This window comes from Stenella coeruleoalba, assembly GCF_951394435.1.
Source record: "Stenella coeruleoalba genome assembly, chromosome: 18".
Lineage (NCBI taxonomy): Eukaryota > Metazoa > Chordata > Mammalia > Artiodactyla > Delphinidae > Stenella > Stenella coeruleoalba.
Window position 1 is genome coordinate 7,261,883 of NC_137164.1, and position 23,735 is coordinate 7,285,617.

General features: G+C 38.5%; 1 pseudogene across 1 annotated transcript in view; it reads left to right on the forward strand.

The window, feature by feature from the left end:
* Positions 1–22,013, forward strand: part of LOC307176841 (pre-B-cell leukemia transcription factor 1-like) — a 101,956-nt pseudogene extending 79,943 nt beyond the window's left edge. Inside the window, exon 2 of the transcript in view lies at positions 15,977–22,013. The product of the transcript in view is annotated as a pre-B-cell leukemia transcription factor 1-like (transcript). The remainder of the gene's footprint in view (positions 1–15,976) is intronic.
* Positions 22,014–23,735: the final 1,722 nt, after the last annotated feature.

The following is a 23,735-nucleotide window of genomic DNA, read 5'->3' on the forward strand; positions in this document are numbered from 1 at the left end:
CTATAATATAATGCCCATGACAGAGTTTGGGGAACATTCAGTGAGATGTGAAAATATGTTAGGTAGACTGGGTTCATAGCATAGCTCACAGTGATACCTTATAAAACTTTCCCTAAACAAATCTACTGTATCTATTTAATTCAATTACGACCTTTTACATATTTCAATGTTATATGTGGCAGTATAAGAAGAGATATTTCAGTAATCTTGTTAAAATCCTTAGACATCACAGGATATTTGGAATCAGCTTGGGTTCATGTTTGGACATTAGCTTTGGCTTGTTTTATTTATCAATTCATCCACTGATTCAAGTTAACTGAATCTGTAAGAGAGTAATTTACAAACAATATCAATTTATTGATTTATAATAGGAAATACTAATTCAGCCACAAAGATTTATTAAGTATCTTCTCCATGCCAGGGAGTGAGCTATATATGCAGGAAAGCAGATGTCAATTGTTTATATTAGGCGTCTTTTCCTAGTAGAAGGATACTCTCAGGAGACATTGCTTAGCACTACACCTTGCACCTAACAGACATTAACAACTATTAGTTGAATAAAATTAGAGGCTAGAATGACATCCAGAAGCAAGAAAGAGGGTAAAGCTGGAGAGACAATAATAGGTTTTTATCTATTCCCCATTTTTTCCATTACCACTGGTCATCATCGAGACACCCTTTCCCTAGAAGCCACTGGCTACATAAAGACATTCTTCCTCTTCAGCATTTCTACTGTAGATAATGCAGACTTATAGCTGTGTGTCTACCTGCCTTTTACAAAAAAAAAATTTTTTTAAACAAATGCGAGAGAATCAAATCCAAAAACTGAATCTTATAATTTACTTAAAGAAGTAGATATATGGTGGCTCCTTCTAATCATATTCCATAAATAGCACAGCCCAGCTTTGATGAGAGCTGAACAGTGTAACAAGTTTGTCCTTCAAAGGCCTAGAGAAGGGTTTAGCAAACAATGGCTCATGGGCCAAATCTTGCCTGCTATTTTTGTAAAGTTTTATTAGAACACAGCCATTCCCACTCATTTTTGTATTGCCAATGACTATTTTCACATTACAAGAGCAGAGCTGGCTAGTTATGGCCCACAAAGACTAAAATATTTATAACCTAACCCTGTATTAGTCAGCTTGGGCCGCTATAACAAAATACTACCATAAACTGGATGGCTTATAAACAACAGATAATTTACTTCTCACACTTCTGGAGGCTGGAAGTCTAAGATCAGGGTGCCAGCCCAGCTGGGCTCTGGTGAGAGCCCTCTTCCCTGCTGCAGACTGCTGACTTCTTGCTGTATCCTCACACCGTGGAGAGCAGAGAGAGGGAGCAAGCTCTCTTTGACCCTTACAAGGACACTAATCCCATTCATGAGAGCTCGACCCTCATAACCTCATCTAATCCTAATTACTTTCCAAAGGCCCTACCTCCTAATTACATCATGTGCGGGTAGGGTTTCAACATATGTATTTGGGGGATACAAACATTCAGTCCATAACAGATCCTTTACAGATAGTTTGCTGATGCTTAGAGAGTACAAGTACTCTATGTCGCTGATTAAGAGCATAACTACATGTATTAGAAACCAGACAAGCAGGTGATAAGGTTACTAATCTATAATGGAAATTGAAGTTCCTAATCAGGACTCCTGCTTTGATATAAGGCCACCTTAACTCAACGAGAAGGGAGACACCTGTAGACAAAGTCAGAATTTTCTGGAGGAAGAAGTTCTGAGTTCATTTTAACATGTGAACAAGTGCTCAGTTATGTATTTAACCTGTTAACCATGCTTCTATAGGTGGTTCTCCCTGGCAAAGACTGCTTTTTTCAATAAGCCCCAAGACCTTCTGGGAAGGTAGGAGAGATGGGAGAAATAGTGTCTCAGGACTTTCTGAAGGGAGCGTTTTATGATTTTCAACAGAGTTACCATATCATGCCAGAACAAATGGGCATCAAAGCTGGAGCCAACAACAAGAAGGTAGAGTATAACAAGACATGCGTAAGAGAAGTAGGGTAGTTTAGAATTATGGAGTTTGATGTGGTATGCTTCAAAAAAATTGTTTGAAAAATACATTATTTTTTAAGTAGAAAGAAAATTAATTTTATGGTACCATTTAGGTGGTGGAAAAAAACACACAAACCAAAATGGGAAGAAGTGATGAAGAATTACTATGCAAGAAGGAAGGGAAATAACTGCTTAAATCAATCTGTATATCTGTTATCTAACATGGCACCATATCAGGATAGGTACTTACAAATGTTTCTGCTGAATATGATGATTCTCTTTTCCTTACACCCCATGTCCAATCCACCCTGAATCTACCCATTCCCCACCATCTCCACTGTTAAAACATAGTCTGAACTGTTGCAATGTCTCACCTGGACTGCAGATGCCTCATGTTCCACACAGCATTCAGACTGATCTTCCTAAGCACAAATCTAATCATGCCCCTTCCCTGATTAAAACCTTTCAATGGATTCCCATTAAGGAAAAAACCCAAATCCAAGTTCCTTACCCTCCTAGTCAATAAAACTAATAATCCCAACTAACTCTCTGAACATTTCCTACCATTCTATTCCTAGATGACTCCAGATTCCAGTCACACTAGCCTTCCCCTCCCGCTGCTAGCCAAATATAATCTTGCCTCAAGATGTTTACACTTGCTCTTTTCTCTGACTATAACCTCCTGCACCCATTATTCAGTCTTTTTAAAAAATATATTTATTATTTATTTATTTTGGCTGCGCCGGGTCTTAGTTGCGGTATGTATTTTTTTATTTTTTATTGATTGATTGATTGATTGCGGTACGCGTGGGCCTCTCACTGTTGTGACCTCTCCCGTTGCAGAGCACAGGCTCCGGACGCGCAGGCTCAGCGGCCATGGCTCACGGGCCCAGCCGCTCCGCGGCATGTGGGATCCTCCTGGACCGGGGCACGAACCTGTGTCCCCTGCATCGGCAGGCGGACTCTCAACCACTGCGCCACCAGGGAAGCCTGGGATCTTTTTTTTAGTTGCAGCACGCAGACTTCTTAGTTGCGGCATTCGAACTCTTAGTTGCAGCATGCATGCGGGATCTAGCTCCCTGACCAGGGATTGAACCTGGGCCCCCTGCATTGGGAGCATAGAGTCCTACCCACTGGGCCACCAGGGACATCCCCCTTTATTCAGTCTTAATTCAAGGTTACCTCAAAGAGGCTTTTCTTGACCACCCAGCAAAAGTAGTTATCGCAGTCACTCTACTACATTTTCCTCACAGTACTTGCTAACACTAAGCTAAGTACTAAGTAGTACTATACTAGGTACTTAGCACTTACTACTATACTAAATAGTATGTGCTTGTTGTCTTCCCCCCACCTCCTAAAATGTAAGCATTCCTTGAGGGCAGACACCATTTCACTCCTGTATCACTGATACCTAGGACAGTGCCTGGAACATAGCAGTGCTTAATAAAATTTTGTTTACTGACTAGCTACAAAACATTCTACTTAGATCATCTCATTTTCTCAGCAAAACACATATGCTTTGAAATGTAATCAATCAAACGTTATTTTGCAGGTATTTTCCAATTATTTAAATATTTACTATTTTGTTCAACCAGAGGCATTATATTGGAAAGTGTTTTAGCAACTGGATAGCCTCAAAAATGCTTACATTAATACCAAGTTTGCAATGATGGAAACATCTGATATGTGCACTGTCCAGTAAGGTAACTACTTGTCACATGTGGCTACTGAGTATTTTATATGTGGCCACTGCAGCAAGAACTAGATTTTTAATTTCAGTTTAGTGACTTCAAAGTTAAATTTAAATGACTACATGCAAGTACTGGCTATCAGACCACACAATGCAACTCTAACTGTGAAAGTTAGATGTGAGCAAGGAAATGACAGACTGTTAAATGTTGTTAGAAGATGCAAGGTGGACTGGGGCAGAAGCCATATTACAAAGAAACCCATTTTAAGGTTGAATAATATAAAATTTCCAATATTCAACCAGTTTTGATTTTAAAAAGAAACACCTGGCAATTTTATATACTATACTGTGCTATGAAATTTAAAACATTTTGTATTCTGCTAAGCTCTGTGCAAAGCAACAGGGATTTTAAGATTTAAGACAACCCAGTCGATTCTAAATCATTATTAACAGTATAAATAAGAAATAACCTCTACATAATCTACATTCCATTTATCATCAGATTCAGAGCTTACCTTATGTTTCACGATACTGTCCTACTGTAGGCAGCCGAACAACTAAGGTAGTTTGAAAGATCAATTATATTTATACACTAAAGTTAACTGCATTTAAACTGCACAGGTGAAAAGCATCTGTATTCTTTTCCTCTCAATTTTAAGAGAAGACAAATTGTCAAAATTAGCTTATTTGAATGTCATATCAGAGAATTATTTTGATTAAAATACATACTTATCAATAAAATATTTCTCTTTGGTCAGTATTTACCAACATAGGAGCAAGGACATATATACAGTGACTTGAAAAAAAAATCTTTCCCAATCTTATATTAGATTTTCCGATCTTCTTGAATTCCTTTCTGTTCTCTAGGTGCCTTTTAAAATCTCATTTCTGACAATATAAAATCATAGTTCCTTTGCTTTAGCCTGGTATTTGGTTACTGTATTAACAAAATATAATCTAGAATTTAGAAGATATTACATTTTATTTTTATACTGAGAATTACATGAAAATATCAATCTTTCATGTGATATAATTTTAGTTAAAGATAAAGAACATCTTCTACAATAGTACAACCATATCCATTCCCCTATGTTATATTTGGGAAAAAAAGAAATGATCTTTAGTGGCACTCTTATTAGAAATTATCCCAGTTTCAGCATATTAGCATTTTATTTCCAAGTTTAAATTACAGTATTTTAGGCAGCCATGTATAATGACATTTCCCTACACCAGAATCACAAAGTTGAGTGGCTGAGAATATATTAGTCTTCAGATGAAATGAACTGCCTAGGACACGGCCACATGGAAAGAGTCAGGAACAAAGCCATAACTATGATCACAGCATCAGAAGATTCAAAGTTGTTTTACCTTCAGCTTTTAAGAACATTTTTCACCTTAAAAGTTTTAAGCCTTTACCTGTGATACTGTTGGGAATGATGCATACAAAAATAATAGCCTTTAGTGCTATTATTTTTTTAAAAAAATGAATTCCTAGGCATTTTATATAGTACAAAACAACTGCAACAATCCAAGATTTAAGCATTAAAAGAAATAAACTCTTATCGCCCAGTCTCTTAAAGGGATTACCTGCACTAAATTATTCAACTTGATCTTGTCATTTTTAATACACAATAGGTAAAAATGCCAAACAACAGCAAGATAAGTTTTTCTAGCAGGTGGATGCGACTCTTACAGGAACAACAGGAATTTCCTTTTGGGCAGAAAAGAGCATTTAGGCTTTCCCACTCCAGTGTGGTTACAACTATTCCCAGGCAGAGGCTCCTCCTGACCTCTGTGGCATGTCGGGCTCTGTGATTGTCTTTTAATATACAGCAGGGCACACGAAGTCTGTTATGTTCTTCTTTGTATTCCCAGGATCCACGCCAGTGGTCTGGCAGGTAATAAGAATTTAATAATGTCTGTTAAATAAATTTAGCAATAGTTGGAAGAAAATCCTTTGTTTCCACAGAAAGATACCACTGGCTTTCTGGGGAGGCAAGTTCATGATGAAGCTAGATGAAACCACCTAAGGTCACCCCAATGCCAAGACACTGATTGACTTTTAAAAACCCAGTTGTTGAGTCAATCAATACTATTTACAGTAACATGAAAAATAGAAAACTCTCTTATTCTAAACATTTTCTAAGATTCTACAACATGTTTTGGTTTTCCATTTCAGTTTCTAATAATTCCTTTGAACTAAGTTTGACCTAAATGTTGCTTTAAATTGATCCTTTGAATGGAATATTGTTTTCTCACTTTAGAAAATTTAAAAGGATACTGAATTTAATTCACAAGGAAACACCAGAAAACCCAAAATGAGGAGCATTCTTCTAAAAAAGGGGAGGAAGAACAGAATGTTCTTCCAGAATGTCAATGCCATAAAAGACAAAGTCTATGGAAATGTTACAGGTTAAAAGAGACTAAAGGTACACAACTAAATGCATAACCCCATACTCAATCCTGTACTGGGAAGGGGCAAAATGGCATAAAGGACATTACTGAATCAACTGACAGAACAGGAATACCAACAGTAAAGTATCAATGTTAAACTTACTGAAGTTTGTTAACTGTACTTCTCAGGAATTAACACACTTAAGAATTTAGGAATGTAGGGCTATGATGTACGTAAGCTACCCCTGAATGATTTAGAAAAGATACACTGTGTGTAGATACATGCATGTGTGTATCTACAAACACATGCTCTGAGAGAGAGCGAGCACACAGGAGTATAAATGATAAAGCAAATGAGACAAAAAATCTTAACAGACAAATCTAGGTAAAAGGTATATAGGTATTCTTCTTGTTGTTTCTTTCAACTTACCAACTTGTAAGTTTTGAAATTACTTTCAAATGAATAAAAACAGGTAATCAAAAAAGGACATTCTTTTTTCTCAGTAAATTTTTTAGGGGTGGCCAACTCCAACAGTTCATCCTGGTTCTGCTGTGAGTCTTTCCCCCCATTTGTTTAGACACTTGTTAAAATGTTAATTCTCATATAAATAATTGTTTTTGTTTTATTTACATTGTTCAAACATTCTAACTCCTTCTGCATTTACTTTCAAATAAAATAGCAGAGGTAATTTACAACCTTTCCAAACAGAAGCAATAGGTGCAACCCAGTTGTTCTAGGCTTTATATAAGTTAATCACATACAGTTAAAAATATTTTCAGAGCACTGTAATAACCTCTGTAAGGCCTACAAAAGTGAGTTTAAGACCCAAACTCTGCCCTTCAGTAGATAAAAATCTAGCGGGAGATAAAGATATAAACTATGATCTGAAAAAAGGGGCAGAATCAACAAAGGTGGTATTTCTATTGTTGTATAACATATTTCCCCCAAACTTGGTAGCCTAAAACAATAAACATTTATTATTTCATAAAGCCTCTGTGGCCAAGAATCCAGGAGGGCTTAGCTGGTTGAGCTGCAGACAAGATGTGGGCTGGGCCTCCAGTCCTTCTAGGGCTTGACTAGGGCTGCAAGATCAACTTCCCAGGTGGCTCCCTCGCATGCCAGGCAAGTTCGTGCTGGCTGTTGGGAGGAGGCCTGAGCTCCGCATCACATGGGCTTCTCCACAGGGCTGCTCTAGTGCACGCGTGACATGGCAGCTGGCCTCCCTGAGAGTGAGTGATTCACTCACTCTCAGGGAGGCCAGAGAGCACGATGGAAGCCACAACGTCTTCTATGACCTAGCCTCAGAAGTCACACGCTGTCATTTCCACAATATCCTACTGGTTACACAGGTCAATCCTACTTAGTACAGGACGGGACTTCACAAGGGTATGAATAACAAGGGGCAGGAATCACCAGGGGCCATCTTGGGAGCTGACTACCACAAAAGATAGAAAATACCAAGGGAGTACCAAGAAGGTGCAAATAACTCCATTCCTTGGGCTGCCAGTGATAAAAAAAAAAATTAGGTTATCTCTGTGGTATAACCTTTTAAATTTAGTTCTTCACTCAGAAAGTAAGCCAGTAATTGTAACAGAGAATACAACAGCCTGGCAATGTTCCTCCCTCTTTTAACCACGCATACACTAGAATGTATCCAAAGAGAGCTTTACAGCTTTTTATAATCAGATACTGGGGCCCCACGACTTACACTCATATGTACTACTTCAGGTGGGCACATAAGTCTCAGTCCGTACAGAGGTGTGCCGTACACTCCTTAATATGAAGTGTAGAATTGCCCCTAACCAGTAAATACCTCAAACACAAGAGAGTCTTATCACATTCACATTCACAGAATTACAGAATCCTTGAATTACAAGGGATTTTAGAAAACCTCATCCCTTCTTTTAAAGAAGCAGGAATGAAAACTTTAGGCAACACAGATCCAGACCAATGCACATGCCCACAATGTTCCAACAACCACTACCTAGTGTATACTCAACACGTATGCTTAAATTCTCTCTAGCAACAACAGACCTTCAGCAAATTCTTTCTCAACTAAATGTACTAAAATGGTTTCAACCCAAAATAATGCATGATGTACTTGTGTTTCTAATGGAAATGATGGATTACATTCTGATCCACTTATAATTTATTGTTCTCCTGTGATTAGTGGAAGGCACATAAAAGATGAGTGGAATAATGCAGCCAGCATGAACAAGTACTGTACTTGATATGAACCTCATTACTCTATAATCAATTGTGTATTATGGCATAAAGCATGTAGGTGAACAACTACTGGACCAGTCAGAGGACCTTCATTTTAATATCAGTTCCGCTCCTAGATAGCTGTAGGAGGTGAATGACTTCTTTATACTTTCTTGGCCTCTGTGTTATTTGTAAAACAAAGGCTTGGGTTGAATTGTGTCCTCTAAAAAGATTCACAGTACCTGTGAACACAACCTTATTTGGAAATTGAATCTCAGCAGTTGATAAATTAAGATGAAGTCATTTAGGGTGTGACTGTGTCCATATGAAAGGGGGAAATTTGGACAGAGACAGAAATGCACACAGGGAAAATGCCACGTGAACATGAAAACAGAATTTGGGGTGATAACGTGTATAAGCCAAGGAACACCGGAATCTGCGGGTGAACAACCGAAAGCTAGGATGGAACAGATTCTTCCTGACAGTCCTCACAGTGAGCCAACATGTGACACCTTGATCCTGGACTTCTAGCCACCAGAACTGTGACACAATAAATTTCTGTTGTTTAAGCCATCTGGTTTTTGGTACTTCGTTACAGCAAACTAATACAGAAGAGACGATCTCTTAACATTCCAGAAGGTCTAAAATTGAGTAATTCTATGAAATACTACAAATGTTCAGGAAGATTTCTCATATTCAATTGTTTACAGTATACCACCAGTCTTTCAACAGAAAACAGAAAAGATCCTCTGTAACTATATTCAAGGGATGGCAAACTTCTTCTATAGAGTCAGATAGTAAATATTTTAGGCTTTGTAGGACATATAAGATCTCTGTCACATATTATTTTTTAAAAACTCTTTAAAAATGTAAAAATCACTTAGTCCAAGGGACATACAAAAACAGGCCTCATTCCACATTTGACCCATGGGGCAAGTCTGCTCACCCACGATGTGTAGGGCTAACAAGCCTCTTTTTCCTTAGGTTCCTCTTCCTCATAGTTCCAAGCCCAGAGAAACTATTTCACATTCTTTTCACAACTAGATGGAAGATATTTTACACTAGATAAGGCATGCTTCCAAAGTTCTTAGAGCTAGCTGTCCCTTCTTGACTATTATAACTATTACACTGTAATAGTCCAGAACTAGCAGCTTTCCCCATTTCTCCTTCAGTTACTCTCCATTAAGAAGGAGGCATGCACATGCAAATTACTTGTGACTGTCAACTACACACTCTCAGAAGCACTAGTACCCCCATGCTATTTCCAGGGACATTCCCAAGAATACCCCAAGGATATGCTGCTTTCACATCTCACAAAATGATTAACATCTAGAGGTTTAAACAGTTAAGGTACTTTTCATAATCACCAGGTACTGTGGATCTGATAGCAGGGCTAAGTATATAGAAAGCTAGACAAGGGCCAGAGACTTAAAGTTTCAAGGTGATGCCACAGGCTATTACTGTTGCTTTTCCTTCTCTTTTTCTAAATTGGGCCACTGCTGTTTTCTCACTAAAGGAGCTGGTTTCTGTAAAGTGAATAACGTAGTACCTAGCATAAAATAGGTGCTCCATAAATGTTAAAGCCCTCTCTCCTTCTTTAACTGGGCTACTCATGTGTTTTACAAAGTGAAGATAGGAAAACAAGATGGACGATTTTCCTGTTGCTTAGGAAAAATAACTAAAGCTTGTTTAGAGAATATACCTGAAAATGCAAGGTGAAAGAAGCCAGCTTTCTGGTATGCATGCGTGTTGGAATGGCTCAGGGTGATGTAGGGTCAGGTGAAAAGGATTGAGAAGTGGAAGGAAAAGGGGTTACCATGGCCATAGTGGTAAAATAAAGGAAGACACTTCTAACCTAATTTATTTCAAATACCACATCATATAACTTAATTGATTACTTATTAAGAAAAGATTCCTATAACCCATTCCTGATTTGTTCTCCTATAACAAAATTTTCAGTTTTGGAAAAACAATAAATATTAAACAGCATCTATAAGGGTGGAAAATGGGCCCTGTATTAGTTTGCTTGGGCTGCCATAACAGAATACCAAAGACTGAGTTGTTTACACATCAGTGATTTATTTCCTCACAGTTGGAAGCTGGAAGTCCAAGACTAAGGTGTTACCAGGTTGGTTTCTTCTGAGGCTTTTCTCCTTGGTTTACAGATGGTTGTTTTCTCACTGGGTCCTCATGTGGTCTTCCCTCTCTACATGGTACATCTGTGTCCTGATCTCCTCCTCTTATAAGAACACCAGTCATAATGGGTTAGGACCCACCCTAAAGATTTCATTTTAACTTAATCACGCCTTCAAAGAACTTATCTCCACATACAGTCATATTCTCAGGTACTGGAGGTTAAAGCTTCAACATGTGAATTTTGGTGGGGGGGGGCACAAATCAGCCCATAACAGGCCCAAACTTTAATTTGTCAACACTGTAGTTTGCATTTATAGTACAATGACTGCATCTCTATTTATCTACATGTCACATAAGCAAATGAAGTAATACAGCATGATGACCTCAATTTATTAAAAAGCATCTCTTCTTCCTATAGAAACCCAAATCTATAAATTGCACACAAAGTGTGGTGATCTACTTGATAATTTGCCAGGGCTGGCCCACGGTAGTAGGCGGACCACAAGGAGCACCAAAGTTCCCTTTCCAAATCACCGCTTCCTCACTGGCTTGCCATAAAACCTAAAATTCTTCTATTCTATTCCTTCACTGGCATTTTGTTTCCTCTGAAAATGTAATATATTAAGTGATCATTAGCCACTAACACCTTAGGGTAGAACAACTAAGTTCGCAGTCTTAAAATAACTAATTCCATCATAATGGAATTTTCTTTATTATTGCCCTGCTATTGGAATGTTAATGACAGTCTTCTTTAATAATAATTCTAGTATAGGTCATTCAAGTTTTTTTTAAGACAGAGACAAATATCACGTATAAAAACATTTCTTCAACTAATAAAGAAACTAAGAAGATTAAGAGGAAGGTGATGAATGAACATTTTTGAGTACCTGCTCTGTATCATGTACTCTGCTATGTACTTTAGAAAGCAAATAATTCAATCTTAAAAATAATTCTATATAGTAGTATTAACCCCATTTACAGATGAGGAAACGGGCTCAGATAAATTAATGTCACAGAGTTTGCTGATAGGTAAGGAGAGATTAAAACCCACGTCTGGTTCTGTGGCTTGCCTGTTGGGTACCTGTGGCCAAACTACTAGTACTGAGCTCCAGTTTCCTCATTTTAAGAAATGAAGGTAATAATGGTACCCTACTTTTCATAGCACTATTATGAAGTTTAAGTGAGTAATATGCATACATAATAGTGTGGTGGAAAGCAGCAGAAGTGATGTGCAGCTTCTGAGACTAGGCCTAAAAACCTTGTCGCCTTTTGCTCTTGCCCTCTTGGAACACTCCTGCTGCCTTGTTAAAAAGTCCAAGGGAGACCATGAATGAGGAGAGATGGCTTGGAGACAGAGAGACAGGCCCAGCTGAGATGCAGCATCCTGGCCTCAGACCCTTCAGCCCCAGGCCAGCTGCCAACTCACAGCAGCTGCATGAGTGGACCCAGGTGAGACCAACAGAACTTTAGAGTCACCGATAGAATTAGCAGAAATTATAAATCATTTTTAAAGTCACAGAATACAGTAGATGCTAGGGATACTTCTAAGCATCCTACAATGCACAGGACAGCCCACTCCCCCCCAAAAGAATTATGGTCCCAAATGTCAATAATGCTGAGGTTGAGAAACTCTGTTATAATGTGTCATAGAATGGTGGCAAGGATTAAGACAGTAGTGGGGAGAGGTGGCGAAGTGCTTAGATTCTGGATATATTTTTAAATATTTTAAAAGTAAAGCTGACTGTATTTGCTGAGGGATTAAATGTATAGTACAAGGGAAAAGGATTCCTATCAAAGATGACACCAAGGTTTCTCATCTGAGCAATTAGAAGAATGAAGTGCTTCGTACTGAGATGAGAAAGGATGTGGGAGTAGCAGGTAGGGAACAAGTGCTTTGTTTTTATTTGGGAGTGAGAAGTAACCGATGGAATTCAAGCATTCGATTTTGGACATACTAAATTTGAAATATCTATCTACTTGGCGCCAAGTGAATAAATATATCAGGTAGGCAAATGGATATGAGTCTGAAGTTCAGGGGCAAGGTTGGGGCTAGAGAAAACTTGGGACTCTTTAGCATCTGTATAGTATTTAAAGCTACAGAACAGGCTAATATTATTTAGAAAGCAAATGCAAACTGAGAAGAGCTCTGAGCTCTGAGGCATTCCAATGTTTAAAGAGGAGGAGCCAGTAAAAGATACTAAGAAGATGAAGAAGACAACTTGAGGTAGGAGGAGGAGAGAAGAGAATGATCAACTGTGTCAAATGCTGCTCAGATGTCAAAAGGAAAATGAGGACTAAGAAATGCCCACCAAATCTGGCAACACGGATGCCAACACTGATGTGGAAATGAACAGTTTTGGTGGGTACATAGGAATGAAAATCTGAGTCAAAAGAGTTAATAGTAGAGGAAGGTAGAGATAGTAGCTGTAAATAGTGATCCACTCTCTCCAGGCCTTTGTAAAGCTGATTAAAGAAACAATAATATCTGGAGGGGATTTTTTTTTCTTCCAACTTCTTGTTTTCCATATGCACATACAGAAAAGTTTACAGTATGACAACTCCCCTTACATCCACCCCAGAGATTCAAATTTTAACACTATCATATTAGTTTTCCTGTATATACATACACACACACACACACACACACACACACACACACACACACACACACACACATTTCTGAATATTGAAGATAACTTCACCTCTACATATACTTCAGATATACCTCATTTAAAAAAGGCCTTTCTCGGGCTTCCCCGGTGGCGCAGTGGTTGAGAGTCTGCCTGCAGATGCAGGGGACACGAGTTCGTGCCCCGGTCCGGGAAGATCCCACATGCCGCGGAGCGGCTAGGCCCGTGAGCCATGGCCGCTGAGCCTGCGCGTCCGGAGCCTGTGCTCGGCGACGGGAGAGGGCACAACAGTGAAAGGCCCGCGTACTGCAAAAAAAAAAAAAAAAAAAAAAAAAAAAAGGCCTTTCTCCTTCATAACCGTGATAACCATTAACACACCCAGGAAAATGAAAAATATATTCCCAAATATATTCTATAGCCAGGCATACTCAAATTCTCCCAATGTGTTTTACAGCAGTTTTGTTTTTCTGTTTTTCAAACCAGAATCTAATCCAAGTCCATGCATTGCATTTGGTTATCAGGTTTCTTTGGTCTCTCTCAATGACTTTTTAAAAAGACCTGTTTTATAAAATGGATTGGATTGATTCTTTGTTATGACATTTAACTTGTTCTTCTATCTTGGAAGGGAAGTTTTTGAGGGTAGTAAATACATTTATTATTCCTGGCACAATACCCTAAAATTAACATTTCCCAATTTTCTGTTATCTCTCTGCAATGCCCTTCAGTTTCAGAAAATTCTCAATTTACCCCAAGATTTAAAAAAAAATTTAACTGCCACCTATTAGTTCTGAAGACTCAACTGAGCAACTTTCAGGGCTTATACACTCTATATTCAGAAAAAACATACTACCATCTTTCATTTACTATAAGAATTCAAGGGAGATCTCATCTTAAAGCTAATCAGTACCCAAACCATACAACATTTTATTGATTAACCACAACAAATTACATTTAGAAAGTAAAATGAATTATCTGGAATTTCTTTCCTGATTAGCAAAATAGTGCCTCCTAATACTTGAGGGTGAAAGCTGCTGTTAAATATGCCTACATGACTGGAAATTATAACAGCCAGATGAGTTCACCGGGCTGGTGCTGGTATGTTCCGTATGCCCTTCTGTCTATGTAGTAAACAGCTTAAATACAGATGAAAAATTTGATTATACTCATATTTGGGCCTCTATAACTGGTCATTCATGTATAAATTCTTTAAACAACTTAATGAACATTCTTTAAGCAACTTAAAATGCAAATCGACCCAACAATTTTTACAGCTATAATTCCAAGGAACATTTAGGTGTTGTCAATTTATCTTAAAACATTTTCTGCCATAATCTTCAAATTACTGTCTTTTCCACAGTGTTGGAAAACATTAAAAATAGAATGTTTTATACAAATGAATTTTATACTCTAATTCAATGAACATTTCAAGTTCCCTCTAACTTGCATTGCTATTTTTTTATCTTACAAAACCTGAAATTATTTAGCATTTATATGAGATCTAAATTATGACGAAATAAGTGAGTTCATCTCATATGATGAAATAAATGAGTAAAATAAAATGGTTAATGATTTTTAGTGCCTTGGCATTGGAATCTGAATCAAACCACTGGCGCTTACTTAGAGAGATGGAGACTCCTTTGGGCCTACGGACCATCTCAGGGCGGTAAATGCCCTTCACCAGCCGTCTAGTCCACCTCAACCTGATTACAAACCCTCCCTTGAATAAATCAGAAGCTGATCAGACTTTAAGAAACACCTTCCCTAAGACCAGAATTATTAATTCATATAAAAATCAAAACTGTAGCTATTATTACCTTATAATAAGTCAGCCTGTAGATCACTTGAACTTTCACAGACTATCTGGAAGACCATAATCATACCATGTAAACTTTAGATTTAGACGCAGAGCTAGACGGGAGGGAGGGACCAACCAGCAGCGGAAAATCATCCTCTCAATTTATTCTCCAGCTAGGAAATTATACAGTAATACATACAAAAATACAGTTATTTCACAGAACTACCTTAATACTTTAATAATTTAATGGGATATTCAACATTACTGAATTACTTGCTCTCATATGAAGCAACGTGAGGTAACAAAATCAAACTAACATTATATTTGTGGTAGCTGCCTACAAGATGGGCTCCAGTGGGCCCTGCCTCCTGGTACTTACAGCCTGTGTACATCCCTCCCACATTATATCAAGGTGGATCTGTACAACAGAGCGATGGTGTGTCACTTCTAAGGCTATATTATAAAAGACATTGAGGTTTCTGCCGCTCTCTCAGACACTTGCTCCGGGGGAAAGCCAGCTGTCATGTTGTGAGGACACTCAAGCAGCCTTCAGATGAATGCAACCACATGAGAACCTGAATTGGACCCACTCAGCTAAACCACTCCCAGTTTCCTGACCATCAAAAACTATGTGAAATAATAAATGTTTGTCTTTTAAGCTGTTTTGGGGAAATTTCTTACAAAGCAAAGGATAATATAATAATATATACTAATTTGACTGGTTGAAGTTATAACTCTGTAACTTCTCATTTAGGTATTAAAAATCACAGTATGCTGATGCAATGTAAGGTAGTAAAAAAATCCACTAACAAATACCTACTGAGTACCACTGAGGGCAAAAAAGCTCTCTCACACTCCACATGAAACTTCCTCAGGGTAACAGTCACGGCTGACCTCTAACTTCTCATTGACTCCTCCCTAGGTAGGAGGGAGTAACTGGTCTGATGACAAATTTGAGAGGAGGAATTCTGAGGCTCAGCTACTTCTCTCCTTTCCATTTCACATCTGTCTGACTGAAGAGAGCCATTTGTTCTGGTCTGCTGTCACACAGTAAACGTAGTGGGACAAGCTTTACTCTTGAGGACACTGAAACCTGAGGTTTAAGTCTGAGTGATTCTGGAGTGCAACACTAGGAAGCTCACTGTTGCTGCAAACCTCAGCCGCATTTTGCAAACGACTTTTTCGGTAATTAAACTTACATTTGGGCAGACTCTGGGGGGGCTCACGCCAAGGAGTACTTCCCACAACTTCTGCTGCCCGTGTCCTTGTCCCCACGGTGAACCACAGCCACCCCCCGCCTCTGCAGGAGACCCTCCAACACTAGCAGGTCTCAGCATCAGAGGACCCCAGGAGGGGGATCCTCCCGATCCCCAGCTAATGAGACTGGACAATATGCTTTTGGCAGAAGGGGTTTCAGGTCCTGAGAAAGGCATGTAATGAATTCACTACACACGTGATGAACCTTCTCCGAGAGCAGAGTAGAACACGTCCCATTTCCCCAAAAGAGATGGAAAGAATGGTAGGCATCATCCATTGAAAATTTAGTTCCATTCAGATGCAGCTCAAAGCACTTGTGAAGCAGTTATGATTTTAAGATCAAGGTTCCTTGATGCCAGACGAAAAAGGCATAACTTCAGTAAACAGGCCACAGAAATCTTGAATGAATACTTTTACTCACACCTCAGCAACCCCTACCGCAGTGAAGAAGCCGAAGAGGAGCTGGTCAAGAAATGCAGCATCACAGTGTCACAGGTATCCAACTGGTTTGGCAACAAACGAACCAGGTACAAGAAGAAAATCGGCAAGTTTCAGGAAGAAGCCCATCTCCACGCTGCAAAGACAGCTGTGACAGCTGCACATGCAGTGGCCGCAGCCGTGCAGAACCACCAGACCAACTCGCCCACCACGCCAAATTCTGGTGGGTACCCTCCGTCATGTGACCAATCAGATGGGGGGATACGTTGATGGCCTTGGAGGAAATTCACTGTACAGTCCACATACTTTAAACACTAATGGAGGCTGGCAGGACGCAACAACTCCATCTTCTGTGACTTCTCCCACAGAAGGCCCAGGAAGTGTGCACTCTGATACCTCTAACTAATCTCTGGCAACACCTTTCCCTGAGCTGACATGCCTTGATAAGTGCATTCAGACTAACAGGAGGAAAAGGAAAGCGTTTTTGTAGCCCACCATCTACAGCTTTACTGTAAAACCTTGTCTTATTAGAGAACTTGGTAAATCTGTTTTTTAAGGAATCATAGCCATTTGAATTTATACTTAAAAACACACAATGTTAAAAAAGCACTTTATCCAATTAGGCCAAGATTTAACACTGTTGACAGTCCTATAGCTATTTTATTATAATTTATTACCAATATTTTACATTAACGGTTTCTCACTTGCCAATTACTTGGCCTTAAGGGTAAAAAGTACAATATATGCTAAACCTCAGTCGCTAAAGCAGATACAAAGACTCACCTCACCTAAACTGAACTTCTTGCATATTGCCACTGCAGACTTTGATTGTCCTTCTTTCATATCACTAATGGAGCTGGAATAAAGGAGCTGTTTGGCTACCTGTTAATGATGGTTGTGTTTAAGAATCTTCCTCGTCACACTTGGGTTTCGATCTCTTATGTTATAATTAGATCAGAGACTGGTAGCATCTTTTCTCTCTCTGAAAGCACCAGTGCCCAGAGTCTGCTCGGAAATTAAATTATGGATCCAGACTGTTTTGAGAGCTGAAGATACTTGCTGCTGATAGAGGTGACCACGAGATCCGTCTGGGGTTTTACGGTGTGCACTGGGTGCTGCACAGACTTGTCAAGGTTTGCTGCGTCCTCTGGGCATTCACAAAGGCCCTGCTCTCTGAAGTGTTGTATATAGTGTAGCAAAAGAGTATTTATACATCTCACCAATCAAAACACAGCTTTATTACCTCATGCGAACTCATACAAACCAATAGAATTTCAACATGTTCTGTAGCTTAGAGTGCTTACTTACTACCTCTGAACAATACTCACGCTGTAGTTTGTCTCTTATCTTTTTGCATCTTGCAATTAACTCTTTGTTTCCCTTAATAAAATGTAATGTACATTGTAATCTTTTAAAAGAAAAATCAGGGTTGCATTTGCAACTTTAAAAAAACTGCGAGTGGTCTTCCCTGGTGGCGCAGTGGTTCAGAGTCCGCCTGCCGATGCAGGGGATACGGGTTCGTGCCCCGGTCCGGGAATATCCCCCATGCCGCGGAGCGGCTGGGCCCGTGAGCCATGGCTGCTGAGCCTGCGCTCCGCAACAGGAGAGGCCACAACAGTGAGAGGCCCGCGTACCGCAAACAAAAAGCAAAACAAAACAAAAAAACCTGCGAGTGGAAACATTGGGTCTTAAATTAACACAGGATGAGTAAAACTGTTGTAAGTAAATAAATAAAATAAACCTACATTTGAATCTTCATCTATCTGACTTCTGTGTCCTATTTCTAAACTGGATCCAAACTTCAGTAGGGAAAAGAAAAAAAAAGGGGGGGGCAACTATCAACCTTTAAACTAAGTACAAAGTACTATTATGGGTATTTTGTGCCCTTGTGGAGTTTCCGGCCTATTTGGGTATAAACTAGAACACCTGAAGGGTTACATAATAATATAAGAATTACCTAACAAATATAAACTATAAGAAGCACATAATTACTACCAAATACGTGAGAAATTATGATCACCTTTGAGAATCAGAAAATCTGAAGGAGAAAGGTAAAAACACAGATGCCCTGACCTCCCCCCATGCCAAACCCATGAAATCAGGAATGGGACCCAAGCAATTGCATTTTTAATAAGTTCTCAATACAATGCTGACCCATACTAATCTATCAATAAGAACCCAAGATATACAAAGCAAGTGCAATAACTCTGGAAAAAAGGAGCATGCTATAACCTAGCAAAGGAAAGATTATAGCAAACAAAACTTGAAGCAAACTTTAAATGATATGCAGGATTTAGACGAGGTGGAAGAGTATGAGGGGAAAACAACACTTGCTGAGGGCTTATTAACAGCAGACACTTTTCTACATATCACCTCATTTAAGACAATTTCATTTCATATATGGAAAAACTGAGGCTCAGACAGATTAAATAATTTGCCTGAGGTCACAAAACTAGTTAAATGACAGAATGGGATTAGTAGATATTTTCATTTTAAAGATGAAATTGAGCCTCAGGGAGATAAAATATTTTGTCAGAAGTAACAAAACTGAAAAGTGGCAGAACTGTGATTTGTAAGTGGCCAAGCTGAAATCAGGTCTGTGAATCTAAAGGCTATGCTTCCTTTTTTTTTTTTTTTAATAAGGGGGGAAGGAGAAGATCTATATTGCTTAGGAAAACACACAAAAGAAGGAAAGCAAAAGCAACCTTAACAAAAGAAATATTAGACCATTACAAAACAGATACATTTTAACTTGTGATGCAGCCAGAGACCATACATTAAAGGCCACCAATGGCTTAAAAAGCACTCAAAAAATAATTGTTTAATCGTTATGGTTTCGTGTCAATTATTTAGTTTACTAAATAATTACTAACTGCCATCAGCAGTCAGTCAGGATCCAACTGTTACATTGAAGGGATGATGGAGCAACTAGTTGGAAAGCACCAACCTAGTCAAAACAGTCAAATTAATTTTATGATTGGCTTCAATTTTAGAATTGTAATGTTAAGGCCAGAGTAATTTTATTTATAACTGAAATTTTTAAAGATTGCTTTATGACAACGTTTTATAAGATTTTGTGGTCAATATTACTATTTTAAGAACTTTTAAAAAAGTGAAACTAAACATTTATTGTCTCTATTCTCCACGTATAGGGACTTCAGTTCTACTTTTCTATCTACAAGACCAAAATCAAAATTCAACTCTGTGAGGCCCTTCCTGTAATTAAAATTCATCATTTTTTCTTCATTGCTGCTATACAACATTGCTTGTACAACTCCATTTAGCATTTATTTCATTTTGCCTTGTATGAAAGCTATTGGTTTAAAAATGTTTCTGCTTCTCTTTAGGGATAAGGACTATGCATTATTCACCTTGGTATTCACCCAGCATTTAGCACAGTGCCTTGCACATTTAAAAAAAGCTTGTTGATGAGTAAGCTAACATTTTTCTCATTAAGAAGATGAGCACATAAATTACATATACATTTCCTAAATCAACCCTGAACGAACAAATACAAGAACAAGGGGAAATATACTATTGAAAACATTCCACTTTAAGAGTGGGTTTGGTCAGCCATGTGAATTGGGAATTGTGGACCACCAAGATCATTCATGCATCAACAAATATGTACTATGTACCAGGCAATGTATATATAACAGTGATCAAAACAGATTAGCTCTTGCCCTCAAAAAATTCACACCTAGTACAAAGAGAGACGATAGCAAGCATATATACACACACACACACATATATGCATGCTATGAAGAAAACAAACAGCAAGTGATAATAAGGAATTAGAGTAGAGGTGGAGGGTAAAAGGCTGCTCAGATAGGTGGACAGCTTAACAAGCGAAATTTAAGCTGAAACTTGAAGGGTAAGAGTCAGTTGTGCAAAGAGGAGAATAGTCAGCAGTTAAGGGACTAAAGGTGTGTGTGGGTCATGTGCCGCAATGCCAGTTTCAGGGGGATAGTTATTATAGCACATTCCCCAATCTTCTATTTTTTCAATTCTTTTGCTATTGTTTCTATCACCACTTCTTTTCTGATGGTTCAGATTTTCCTGGCTAAATTAAATGACAGCATTAACTCTGGGGAATGTAAGATTCCTTCCAAATAATACTGATTCCCTTTCAGTCCTTATGACAGATAAATTCATCTCAAAGTGACAACTCTTCCCCAATTAGGAAAGAGTGTTTCCTCTATATCGGCTTTCATTTTTTGATTTGGAGCCCTCCTGATTGCTAATCAACGTGTTGTATGATTACTTCAACAATTACGTATAGAATATTATTTTGTCATCATAAAAATGTACTGCTGCTTTCGGAACTCTACGTTGCTCTGGAGCCTAGGCAGAGTAAAGTTCCCTAAAGTGCTCCCTAATCCCTGGGCATGCTCAGATCTGCTGGTGCTACATGTTAAATTAGAATAGAATGTGACATACTGGAAAAAGTTCTGGATTAGAAATTAGAGAATGTAGGTTCTAGTCCTAGGTCTGCCACTTTGTTATGCAAATATGGGTAAATTGTTTACTACTTTTAGGAGTTTCTTATTGGTAGAGGGAATACATAGATGTTGCATATTATACAAATTTGACTATATGTGCTTGGCAAAAAATTTAAAAGAAAATTATCAACTTAAATAGCACTCAAGGAGCATATGCCCTGGAGTGAGCATGAGCTGGAAAGCACAAATCTGCTGTTACACCAATTGGTCTCAGCTCTTATATGCCTCTCACTGAAAATTTTACTCTAACGCATGATTTTAGTGTTTAAAATTTTACATATTTTTTTGTTTGTTTAGGACAAGGTCCCTACACATAATCCTTTATCTAGGGCTCAAGAAGCTCAAACGAAGAAACAGCCATGCAGGTGATGTGATTTCTCTCACGTTTACTTCAGAACCAAATAGAATGCTGAGTCTACTATACCATCATATTATACTGCCATAGGGAGCACATAAGTCAAAGCTGATGGAACTCTAGAAGTACACTTTTGAAACCCTGATTTATCAATTTATTTATGATACTGGTTACTAAATAACATATTTCATGAACTATGTCACTATTCCAATAGAGCTGTGTCACTGTCTAGGGCACAGATATATTCACATATGTAGGAAATGATGTACAAAGTTATTCACTGCATAAGGTTTTTTTTTTTTTTGCAGTACACAGGCCTCTCCCGTTGCGGAGCGCAGGCTCCAGACGCGCAGGCTCAGTGGCCATGGCTCACGGACCTAGCCACTCCGCGGCATGTGGGATCTTCCCAGACCGGGGTACGAACCCGTGTCCCCTGCATTGACAGGCGGACTCTCAACAACTGTGCCACCAGGGAAACACTGAATAACGCTTTTAATAAGATCAGACAAAACCCTAAACGTCCAAAAAGAGGGGACTGATGAAATGATACATCATACGATGGAATATTAGGCAGCCATAAAAAAGAATGAGGAAACACTGTATACAATGATATACATAACTTCTAAGATAAGTGGAAAAAAAGGTACATAAACTATACGTAGTATGTACCATTTATGTAAAAAGATAGAAGAGAAAATATATATAGTACTTATTTGCTTGTATAAGCATACACTTGGGGTGGGGGTGGGGAAATACACAAGAAACTGTTAGCACTGGTTGTTTCCTAGGCAAGGAAACAGGTGGCTGAGGGACATGTGTGCAAGAAAGACTTTTCACTGCATATTCTTTTTTTTCGTTTCGAATTTTGAATCTTGTGAATGTATTACCTAACCAAAAAGAAAACACAAAATTTAGATCAGCAAGAAAGTAGTTTGTGATGAAACAGGATCACGTTCTTAGTGAAAAACATTTATAAAAAGTAGACATAGTTCTAAGGGTAAATACCTGCAGGTAGACTGTTTTAACTGTACGGGACCTTCCTTAAAAGATCCATCTATCCCAAACTTCTCACTGTATAAATATCTAAACCAAGGCCTTGCAAATTAAGTGACTTGTGTAAGGTCACAAAGAAGAGTCAGCATTAGAAATCAGAAATTTCAGCACCTGCTCTAAGACTCTTCTTTATCTTTCTGTCTTCTCATTTTGTGTGGGTAAACCAGGGCCAAGTTAAGTTTAGGCTATATAATGGGCTGTCATCTGTCTAAATTTTAGAGTCTTGAAGTACAAAATAACATCAAACCCTTAGACTACTAATTTCTTGTATGGTCACTATATGGCTATACTTACAAGTAGGTTGTGCATATCTCTATCACTGCACATACCACAGTATGAAAGATCTATCCTTCTAACTCAACTGAAATCACTGAGGGCAAGAACTAAAATGTCTTAACTTTTTTTCTTTTTAAAGCTCATGCAGCTTAATAACAAAAAAACAAACAACCCAATCCAAAAATGGGCAGAAGACCTAAATAGACATTTCTCCAAAGAAGATATACAGAGTGCCAACACACACATGAAAGAATGCTCAACATCAGTAATCATGAGAGAAATGCAAATCAAAACTACAATGAGATATCATCTCACACCAGTCAGAATGGCTATCATCAAAAAATCTAGAAACAATAAATGCTGGAGAGGGTGTGGAGAAAAGGGAACCCTCTTACACTGTTGGTGGGAATGTAAATTGATACAGCCACTGTGGAGAACAGTATGGAGGTTCCTTAAAAAGCTACAAATAGAACTACCATATGACCCAGCAATCCCACTACTGGGCATATACCCTGAGAAAACCATAATTCAAAAAGAGTCATGTACCAAAATGTTCATTGCAGCTCTATTTACAATAGCCCAGAGATGGAAACAACCTAAGTGTCCATCATCGGATGAATGGATAAAGAAGATGTGGCACATATATACAATGGAATATTACTCAGCCATAAAAAGAGACGAAATTGAACTATTTGTAATGAGGTGGATAGACCTAGAGTCTGTCATACAGAGTGAAGTAAGTCAGAAAGAGAGAGACAAATACCGTATGCTAACACATATATATGGAATTTAAAAAAAAAAATGTCATGAAAAACCTAGGGTTGAAACAGGAATAAAGACACAGACTTACTAGAGAATGGACTTGAGGCTATGGGGAGGGGGAAGTGTAAACGGTGACAAAGCGATAAAGAGGCATGGACATATATACACTACCAAACGTAAGGTAGATAGCTAGTGGGAAGCAGCCGCATAGCACAGGGAGATCAGCT